The following is an 11,020-nucleotide window of genomic DNA, read 5'->3' on the forward strand; positions in this document are numbered from 1 at the left end:
GGTTGAGGCTGGAAACTCAGCAGACCAGGGATGTTTTCCTGTTTCAGTGGGAGCAGGGAGCATAGGTGTCTGCCCTCAGGCAGGGGCCATCGGAGCTGCTGTATCTGAATGGGAGGACTCTGGAGAAGATGGCTCGGGAAAGGCAGCAGAGGCGGCTGCTCACAGTCCTCACAGGACAGCTCAGGAAGAAAGATGCCGGCAGGTGGGACAGAGGGACGTCGAGGTATCTCCCTCAGACAGGTAAGGCAGCAATAAATTGGGACCATCTGTGCCATTATTAGACATTCTAAGTAGAGCTAGGCTCCCAGAACAAAGAAAACAGCCCTTCAAAGGGAGAGGGGGTGGAAAGAGAGAGAGGGAAAAAAAAGCAAACCACAAACACAACAGCCAGCGATCTGCTCTCACACACTCACCCCTCACCTAATCATAAAAACATATTCCAAACAGGTTCCACAGCTGTCCTTGGGAGGGGTATTTGAAATATATACATATCCCTGATACATCCCTGAAATGTTAACTGTCAGATCTCTCAGGAAATGGCTGTGCCTAAACAGACTTTCCTGGACTTTCATTTCATGAATGTTGAAAACAGAATTTTTATGAGACAAAGCCAAACAGAATCGGTGACAATTGTTCTTGAAATCACTTTCCTGGTCTCTTCCCCTGTATCCTCCCTCCCCCACACCATCATCCCCACACCAGCCATGCCTCCCTCACTCCCCAGAGACCACTCATGTCTCTTCCGGAGGCTCAGACGTTGTTGTTTTTATTATGTGGTGCCAGGCATGTAAGGATAGGCAAGTGTATGTGGGGACAGGCTCAACCTTGGGGATAGCAGCAAAATATAGACGTTTGAGCCCAAAGATCTGTGATTGCGAAGGCCTAGTGCTTCCAGGGCTGGTGAGCTTGTCACTCAACCTTTCTGGCCTCAGTCTTGTCATCTGCATGATGGGACTAATGGCGATCCCTGCCCATGGTTGTGGTGAGGATTTGAGGAGATAATGGATGTAAATAGGTAGCGTGTCATTAGGTCCTTGAGGAGGGCTTCGAGGACCCTTTTCTTACTGAGCTTGGAGGCAACCACAGAAGGCTTCCCTGCCAGCTTCTTGTACCTAAGCCACATTGCCCTAGGATCACCGCTATTCTCGTCTGTAAAATGTTTTATTTCTCCCAACTTCTTGACAAAAGAAGAGGTGGGCTTGATAAGAAAGAAGAGAGAAGGGAATGAAATGAAGGAGTTTGGTGCAGTTGACACGGAAGAAAGAGACAGGAAACACATGTGTCAAGAGGTTTCTCTGTGTGAGACACTGAGTGAGACACTTTACGAAATTTCACCCAGCTCTCTCAACCTCCCTGCAGGAGGTGGGTGCTCTTAGCCTATATTATAGAAGGGAAGCCAAGGCTCAGAGTTGAAAGAATTTGCCTAGAATTATGGAGCTGGGATTGAATCCAGATATATCTCCTCTTGGCCCTTCTCTTGTATCTGCACTGGAAGGTCAACACATTTGGGCTCTAGTCCCTCCTCTTCCACTGATTTGCTGTGTAACCTCAGGCTAATTGTCTCATGTCTCTGGGCTTTTGTCCTGTCACCTGTAAAATGAGCAGTATGGACCAGAGGATCCCAGTAATAAGGCTTAATCATGGGGTAGATTGTGTTATTGTCAAGATATTTGAAGAAAAATTATACCTCCTGTCCTACCGACAGCAGGCTGGCCTGTGTGACTTCTTTAGCTGATACAATGTGAACGGAAGTGACATGGACTTGATTCAAGCAGAAGCTTGAGGATCCATCACATGGCTCTCCCATTGGTTCTTCTTCCATCAGGTGAGACTTCTCAGTTCTGGGATGAAGAGGATGTGGAACAGGCTTTGCCAACCTGCCATGCACATGAATATGAGCAAGAAATAGCTCTTGGCTATTGTAAGCCACTAAGATTTGGGATCATTTGTTACCATTGCTGAACTTAGCTTAAGTTGACTGAAACAATGATTATGCGAGAAAAAGGGAAGGAGGAAAGGAAGGATTATGCCCTAAGGAATGAGCCACCTGGGAAGAAAATGGCTCATTGAGCTACCTGAATACTTAAAGCCCTATCAATCTTCCAGAACACGGTGCCCAAAGAATGCAGGCAGATTGAGAGCACAGGGGGAGTAGGGGGAACCCAGAGGCTGGTGGTGGTGTTGAGGGGCACTAACATCTCTGGATAAAGGAGCACTTTGGCAAGAAGTTTGGGAATCAGCCGATCACGCATGAGAAGAGTATGGAGAGAAATACGAGATATAAGTACTTACGAAGATTTTGCAAGATATTTCTTTTGTTTCTAAAAGAAAACAATTTTGTAGGGTAGGAGAGACTCTTAAAGCTCATTTAGGACAGCCGTCTTCATTGATAGTTAAGAGAATTGAGGCTTTGAGAAGCTGGACACCTTATTGAAGGTAGCACTGCAAGTTAGCATCAGGGTTGGGAATTGGGCCCAGGCTTAAGGAAGGCTAGTTTTAGTTGCACCTTTTTGTTTCCCCTTAGTGATAACAGTAAAACCTTTTTAGAAGAAAGGGCAGGTTGTTTGATTTGAAGGATAGCAAGCAAGGTGGGCGCTGGGGCCTTCTAGGGAAGGAAAGCAGGTGAAGTTCCTCGAGTCAAGGGAAGACAGGCAAGGGAGACAGGCACCCGGTAATGGTGGGCAAGTGAGCCTGAGGGTTTAGCCAGAGGTGTGGGCTTTCTGGTAAGAGAAAGGAGGCTGCCAATACACAGCAATTCAGCTTCTTCTGTTGAGGGCCTCACGTGCACAGGCTTTGTGTTTCCCACTTGCCGTACTTTATCTCACGCCAGTCTTATGACACAAGCATTCTAAGTCACATTTAACATAGGAGTCAATAGAGGATCAGGGAAGTTAAACAATTTGCCAAGATCTCACAGTTGCTCAGTGGCAGAGCTGGGATTTGAACCCACGTCAGTGTGACTCCAAAGTTCCTGCTAAGGGAAGGAAACAGAGAGCAGGTGGAAGTAGAGGAAACAGTTGCTTAGGGCCAGGCCTCCTAGGCCCCAGTAGCCCTGACTCAGTGTGGTTGCCAGAGCTTTCTGCCAGCAGTTTCCCAGGCGAGGGCCCCTAGAGCTCACAAGCCCATGGCCAGGCCTGCTTGGGAACCCTTTGTCACATTAGCTTGCGTTGCCAACTCTCCCCAGCGGTGCCCTCCCCACTTGCACCAGCCAAGGAATGAGTCAAGGTTGCCAACGTGTTCTTGGCTGCCTGGAAGCATCCATGTGGATTTCGGCATCTCCTGGGCCACCTTCTCGTAACGAACACCAGCCTGCAGATCACTGCTATAGGAGTTCTAGAGGGAGGGCCTGGGCAGAGGGAGGGCTCCATAGGACCTGGCTGTGGCCCAAATGCACGTTTGTGGCTGGGCATTTCCTCCCAACTAATAAACAAACAGTCATTATTTTTCTCTGGCCAAATGGAAGCTGGCCTCAGCGTGCTCAGCACAAGAGCAATAATAGGGGCTTATCGACAGACAGGGAGCGCTTAATAGGCCACAGACCGATGAGGATCGAGATGGATGGAGGCTGCGCTATCGATCGCCAGAACCCCTCCGGCTCTCCCAGAGGGCCTCCCTGCCCCCTGTTCTCTCTCGTGGGCACGTGATTAGCTGGACTGTGGGGAGGGCTGTGCCTTTCTACCCAAATTCCAAGGGGAAGGAGCATATTTGTAATTGGGAGAAACATAATAGACTATCAAAAGTACATGACCTCAGCTACAAAACGTGGGTACATAAGCCATGGTTCTATTTTCCTTCTACACCAGTGCAAAAATAGCAGATTTTTCATCAAGATAGAAAGCAAGACTACCATAAAAGTAGTCCCCCTATTCTTATCCCTTTATAGCTAGAGTCAAATAGTGGGAAGGAAACTCCCTCTGGTCAGGTTGGGCTCAGGGTCCTTGAAGCCCCTATTACCAGAAGCTGGGGCAAAAGAAGAGAGGTAACCACTGACCGCACCCATCTGTGGCCTGTGGCCTGTGGCCAGAGCACGGAATGACAATGCACCAGGAACTGAGGAGGCCAGCCCAGCCCTGTGGATCTAGGTCCACTGGACCCCTGAGGGTCAGCAACAGCCTTAAAGTTGTAGGAGACGTATGACTGATCCATAGCATTGATGAGATTGGCAGAGGGGTGGGCACACATGAAGTACCTGGATCTTGTGCACCATCCCCTCTTTCCTGATGTGGACGTGGGGGCTCCTTTTGGTGCTTGTTGGCACAGCTGTGAGAAGAGGTCCCTGCATCTCATTTGCCCTCACCTTCTTTTGGCCTCTAGTGCCAGTGAGCAGCCCCGTGCTCTGTTTCTTGAATGCAGGAGCATGTTGTGCTGAACTGATGAGCCTGCAGAGCCCACCAGGCCCTGACCTCCAGCCCCTCCTGGGGAGGTGACTCTAGCCCCACTCATTCGCAATCCCCAGTACATGTAAAGGGACTGGCCTTGCAAGAGCAGCTCCTCCCTGCCAGTGTGACCTCATTTAGAGTGCATCAGGATGCCCCATGAGCGGCCCAGACCTCATTGTCACTGTGGACAGGATGGGCAGGGTGGCCTGCAGGTAGTGCTCCTGCCTAAGGAACTGCCTAGTGGCTTTGATGATGCTGAGTATTAATTGGTCTCCACTCAGGCCTCCTTGAGGGAATCACAAGCCAGGTTTTAGCAGGGCTTTCTGGAGTCTTTGGAGGAGAGCCACTGGATAATTGGGGGGTACCTGGAAATGGTCCCAGGGTGAGTGAAGAAGCTGGAATTAGCCTGAAGACGAGGAGATGGCAGGGTGCTGAATAGATGAGGGTTTTCCAGAGTATGGATGGCTGCCATTGGCCAGATGTGTCTTCTGCCAGGAAAGCCTTGAGTTTGACAATAAAGTTTGGAAGCCAGGGATTCCTGAGGGAGATGTTTGCTTCTAGGTGGGGTCAATGAGGTGACTTGCCGTCACCCTTTGGGAGCCACCTTTACCCAGGTGAGAGCACCATTGTACTAGAACTATGTGTGTGCGGGACTGGTGGCCTGGGACATGGACAGGATGACCTCTCAAGTCTTCTGTCAGTCTACGAGTGAGCTTTCCTGCTTGGCTCAGGGGTCAGGTGGCAGCTGCGGGAGTGGTCCCTGGTAACAGATATGAGGGTTGCCACACAGTATGGGGTCAGTGTGTGGCAGCTGCAGGAGCCGGGAAAGCCAGAAGGAAAAGCCCAGGCCCTTTCCCAGGGAGAATAGGAGGAATCAGGCCAAAGCATGAAGCTAGGCACATGCTGCACAACGTCTCCAGCTGAACCGAGGATCCAGAGACAGGAAGCCAGGCTAAGTAGGGGGCCAGGACATGCCAGGATCGGAGCTGACTGTAGAAGAGGCTAGTTTTGCTGAAGGCCTCCTGGGGGTAGCAGGATAAAGTAGAGGAACGAGCCAAATCTTAGGAGCTGGGAGGCCTGAGCTCTCACCCAGCCCAGCCACTTCATAGTTCCTTGGCTTTGGGCATGCTACTTCTCCTTCCTGAGCCTAAGTTTCTTAGCTACAAAGTAAGGGGAAATACTATATTGTTGAGGGGAACGTAAAGCCTATAGCACCATGTCCGTTATTCAGGAAGCACTCAACAGAGGACAGGATGCTGAGGTCAAGACACCCCCTCTTCCATCACGGTCTTTTCAGACCTCAAACATACCACTTCTCAGTGTACTGGGTCAGCACCTGCATCCAGATGTCCCTGGTGCAGAAGCAGATTGGCTAGGCCATCACACACCCAGAGGGGAGCCGTGAGGCCAGAAAGGTAGACAGGAAAGGTGGTCTGGTGCTAACTCGAGTTGGGTAGATGTGGGAAAGGAGACCTGACTCACAGCATCTGAGGTGGTAGAATAAGGCGATGCTATATCAGGGACCCAAGTCTGGCCTTGTGCTGGGATTTTTTTTTTCCCCTGATGATGGAAATGTTTATTAGATTTAGATCTATCCAGCTGGACTCTGTTGGCTAATCCTGATTTTGTTGTCAGCACTCACAGTGCCACCATCTAACATGTGTCTCCTCTCCATCAGGCCTGGGTGGAGTGGGACCCCCCCTGGAGTGGTGTGTGAACCTCCCCAGAACTTACCCAGCCGGGCACCTGTTCTCTGATGAGAACCCTCATGGCATTGACCTCAATCTTCTTTATGGTTCACTCTGTGGCTGGTGGCATTAGATTTGCATCAAGGTGGTCTTGAGGATGGTCTTCTGAAAGTACTTAGGGTGTCTTGGGTCCTGGAAGACGGGTGACATATGGATCTATTTCTTTCCTATGGTTATAGACCCTTTCAGCACAGCCTCTGTGGCCTTCAAAGCTTTTGCCTTGGTTTCAGTTTTGGGAAGGGCTAGGGCTTCCTTCTTGCTTTGAGCACCATATTGACAGAAGGGAATGTCTGAGTCTATCTGACAGCCTGGTATAGCAGCGCCATCAGGAGCTGGTCTTCATTGGAGACAATGTATTGGCAAAGACTGAAGGGGCTTCCATGGAAACAGGAGAGGAAAGGAGAAGACTTCACGATACTGTCTGAGACCCTGTTCCCCTGGCCCAGTCCTGCACCTAAGGCAATAGAAGGGAGTCTGCAGTGGAAACAGAAGTTGCTGTTTTCCTGGAGCCTCTGTAAAGAGGAGGCAAAAGCATCCTCAGAGACAAACTACATCACTTCACAGCAGTGGTCAATAAGGCACCATGCTCCACTGGCTTCAATTCTTTGACAATGGAGGGACATGTGGGAGAGCATGAGAAGGCCCTGCACAAGCTCCTGTGAGACTTCGCAGGGGTCTCCAAAATACATCTACGAAAGACCTTGTGAAAGAAAGGGGCTGGGGAGGCTGCAAGTGCAGGCGGAGCCCCAGCCAGTGAACCCCAGATGATTGCAGGGAATGCTGCTCCACTGGTGCCACTGGCTTGTGAGTGCTGGGGATCTCCAAGAGGCATGTCACATTAGGGTCCTCTCTCTGTTTCACATCTAAAGACCAAATGAGGCCCAGTGGCCACTCCAGGGAAGAAGCCAATTCATGAATTTCTTTTTAGTCTACACTAGATAAGTTCATTAACTGGCCACTTGTTCTACTTGTAGGTTGTGCTTCAATCCTTGCCATTAATTGTCATGAAAAAGTTATAAAGGTTGAACTTCACAATTCTGATAGTTTATCCCAGGGAACCAAGCCACAGACAACACTTAGATTTGTAGGCTCTTGCAAGTTAGACCAACAGGTCTCCTTGCCCCTATCCAGGGTCCTTCTAATGGCTCTTTGCCTGGACTTTGTCAGCGCTAGAATCTTTGCCCTATCTCCTTGTCTATTCCAAATTGCACCAGTAGTATGCTCCATCTAGAGTGATTTTCTGGCCAGACATCTTACCAAAACCTGAGATCTAGTATATGATTCAAGAAACTGACGAAGAGGCCCAGAGGCTGGTCAAGGCTCGGTCATCCTGCCTGATGCCCAGTTCCCACCTAGACTCTTGCCCTCATTCCTGGAATCCACCTGAAATCCTTGGCAGGTGATCTGCTCTGATGTGCATCAGGTTTCTCTGATAGGGAATTGCAGGCTGCTGGTGGCTTCAGGAACAACCAGTCATGTCAGGCATCAACATAAGCACACACTGAACATTTAAACTTTAGGGACCAAATTACAAATAAAACAATAATTAGCACATTTCTAATTGCTCTTTCTAACTGTGAACAACAGGCACAGATATAAAGTGCTTGTACCAAACATGTAAGCCTCACTCTGAAACAGGAGAGGGGAGGCTTCTCCCTCCAGGAGCCGGCAGAGCACCCCATGTTTATAAATCAAGTCAGGCAAAAAGGAAAGAGCTGTGACCAAATCTAACCGACTTAACATTTCCAGCATGTCTCTCTTTGTGGTTATTGTCTTATCAAAGATTTATATCTGTCTCATAAGTATCTTTAAATCCTTGGTCTCTTGTGAGGCCTAAAGCCAGGAATTGACATTCTTTAATGTAAATAGGAAATATTACAGAACGAATTCAGGTCGGTTTTTAAAAAAATTGCTTTCTTGACTTCTAATCCTGCAGTCTTGCTGACGATTTAATTCTACTTGCAGTTGCTCAGGAACAAGCCTGTGATTTCTTCACTGTGACACTGGGATTTAAACACAAACCATCCACCACTCCAAATAGTGGCTCAGGTCGGGTCTGCCAATGACAAGTTACAAAGCAGACCTCAGAGATACTAGGGGGATGGAAGATGGATCAGTGACAGTCACATGGATGCGAGGAGTCCCTGGGGAGCCTGAAAATGAAACCTATTCACAACTCTAGTTTCTTGGTCTTTCCCAGGGAAAGCATTAGTAATGGGTATTGGGTCCCCAGGCCAGTCCCTAGGCACATATTAAATCCACAATGTCTTCAGGCTAGTTCTGCTGCGGCTCTATATATTGAACAGTGACACTGTGCCATTTTAGAAACATTACCTCTCCTGATGCTCACTAGCCCCTAGCAATAAGGCAGACACTGAGGCATAGGGAGGCTGAGAGTCTGACTGAGGTCACAGAGCTCTACCCATGAGGACACCTCTGGGAGTTTTATCTGGAGAACAGGGCCCAGCCCACGCCCTGGCTTTCACACCTGTGGTGTGGTGCTGGATTCCAGGGGGTAGAGACTGAGTGTTGGGTGGGTGTGTGGAAGAGGTGGGGGGCTGAAGGGAGGAGGAGGATGAGGGGAGAGGGGACTGTGGAAATGGGATGGAGGGAGGGGAAGTGACGGCCATTTACCTCCCTGTTCTCTTTAGTTTTTCCCTCCTTATCTCACGCTTCCTTGTCCCTTCTCTCTCCCTTTCTCTCTGGCTTCCTCCCCGTCCTGCAGTTGCCGACCCTGCCTTCTGGGAAGCCAGGGGATGGAAAGGCAGTAGTGAGGGAGGCATCTGGCATGAGTGAGGAGGGCCCCTAGAATGGCGGTGGCCTCTACCACTAGATCACAGGGGACCATCCAGAATGTGCAGACTGTGGGGCCCAGGCTTGGAGTGGCAGCTGCTAGAAACTCATAGCAAACCTTTTAGGCTGATGAGACAGATAAAGAGTGTGTGTGTGTGTGTGTGTGTGTGTCTATAGGCATAATCAGCTCCATCATAGACAAGCTCACCCAAAGTTACCTTAAATATGGAGCTCTCCCAGCACATTTAAAACATCACTCACACAGTAGACATTCAATTTGTACACCTATTTACAGAGAGACTGCACAAAGTGAGAAACACCAACAGACAAGCGAACTGAAGAAATAACATCTGTTTCTTTGCTTTTCTGGGAATTCCCCCCCATCACCCCCTTTTCTCTTCAGGCTCCATTTTTCCAAATAGTAAGGGATTCAGATTTCTATGCCTCTCTGGAGTATTGCCTGAAGACTCTGAGCTCCCCGAGGGCAGGGGCTGTGTCTATCTTTACACTGTCCTTCCAGTGTCTGGGACATTGCCCAGCCTTGAGTAGGAGCTCAGGAAATAGTTAATGAAGACGGAAATCCATCTTCATGCCCTGTCTTCTTCCCTCCCTGCCCCTGACCCCAGTCCCCCAGTTCCCCAGTCCCCCACTTCCCCAGTCCCCTTGTCCCCTGTCCCCCAGCCTTTCATCCTGCAAGCTCCCACAGCATGATTCTATCATTTGTCTTTTGTCTTCTGGGTTCATGCTCTCAGGCTCCACAATACAACTGTGAAGTGCAGCAGCCTTTGGGGACACAGAGGGGGAGGAGGACAGAGAAAGGTGGGGCCCTTCTGTTTCTTCTCAGTGTCCAGGGCGCTTTGGGCTCCAGGTGGGCCTCAGGAGCTGGTATCTGGGAGCTTAGAGGGCTACTGAGAGGAGGGGCTATTTCTGGATCACAGGAGAGAGAGCTGCTGAGGCTGGTTGGGAGGGTATTTATAGAGCCAACCTTGGAGAGCAGGGATGCTCATATCCCTGGAACTTGCCCCCGCGTAGAAGTTTCTAAAGATAGATCAGTGTGGCATCTGGTATGAGACAAGGTACACTAATTCCTTTTAAATCCACCACCAAGAAATTTCTTCTAATAAATGCCAGTCTATTTTCTCAGTGCTACTTCTTCCTTCTCCCCTCAACATCCGGCCCTGTCCTGTCAGCAGTCTTGGTTACTGGTGGGTAACAAGGGGCACTGAGGGAGCAAGCCAGGGAGCGACTTGCTTAGGGTGACCCAGCCTCTGTGTGAAGGCCCCCAACCAAGGGCTAGAATCAGCAGCAGGTGGAAGAAGGGGAAGGCAACTCACATTTTTGAAAGCCTGTCATATGCCAGCACAGTGCTAGGTGACTTATGCACTGCGTCATTTAATCCTTGCACCACCTCTGTGAGGTTGCTGTTATAATGCCCATTTTACAAATGAAGAAACGAAGACTCAGTGACTTGCCGAAGACTGCTCTAAACTGATGGAGTAAAGATGCTACTCACCCAACTCAGCCTAAGGGACTGGGAGAAAGGTAGGTGTATAGTGGTATTTATTCCCAAATTTCAGATATGCATTTAGAATCATTATCCAAAAAGCTAATGGGTTTTAAGATATTTGGTGCCTGCTATGTTACTGCTTTTGTCTCTCCCCTTTTGCTGTGAAATGAGAACAGTTTCTACAAATCAGGTCTAGGGGCACAGCTTCTCAGGTGTGGGGACAGATTCATTTTTTACCCCAAATGCAGCCCCTTCTTAGCTATCCTATGAAATGCCCCTCCCACTACTTATCTATCACCTTGGCTGAATGAGGAATTAAATGAACGGGAGGGTACTTGTTGAGCACCTATCATGTGCTGGCTGCCATCTCCATCTCATGAGACACACACATTGTTCTATCTCATCTTACCACTATGGCAACCCCATGAGATCAGTGTTTTCTCTTCTGTTCGCAGATGAAACTTGGGCTTGGAGAGTGAAGTAAGTTGCTCAGTGCCCCATGGATAGTAAGATCAAGCTGATATCCCACCCTCTGGAATGTGTGTGCATAGAGCACCTATTGACTTCCTGGCTCTGGCTGCATCCGGACGCAG

The 11,020-nt window shown here is 49.3% G+C and overlaps 1 long non-coding RNA gene across 1 annotated transcript; it reads right to left on the reverse strand.

Moving 5' to 3' along the window:
• Positions 1-1,325: 1,325 nt before the first annotated feature.
• Positions 1,326-4,440, reverse strand: LOC129013008 (uncharacterized). Its single transcript, XR_008493748.1, has 3 exons — positions 4,190-4,440; positions 1,688-2,974; positions 1,326-1,590 (listed from the first exon to the last, which is right to left on the reverse strand). It is a non-coding gene; the product is annotated as an uncharacterized LOC129013008 (long non-coding RNA).
• Positions 4,441-11,020: the final 6,580 nt, after the last annotated feature.

The sequence above is a fragment of the Pongo pygmaeus genome, chromosome 1 (genome assembly GCF_028885625.2).
Source record: "Pongo pygmaeus isolate AG05252 chromosome 1, NHGRI_mPonPyg2-v2.0_pri, whole genome shotgun sequence".
NCBI classification, from domain to species: Eukaryota; Metazoa; Chordata; class Mammalia; order Primates; family Hominidae; genus Pongo; species Pongo pygmaeus.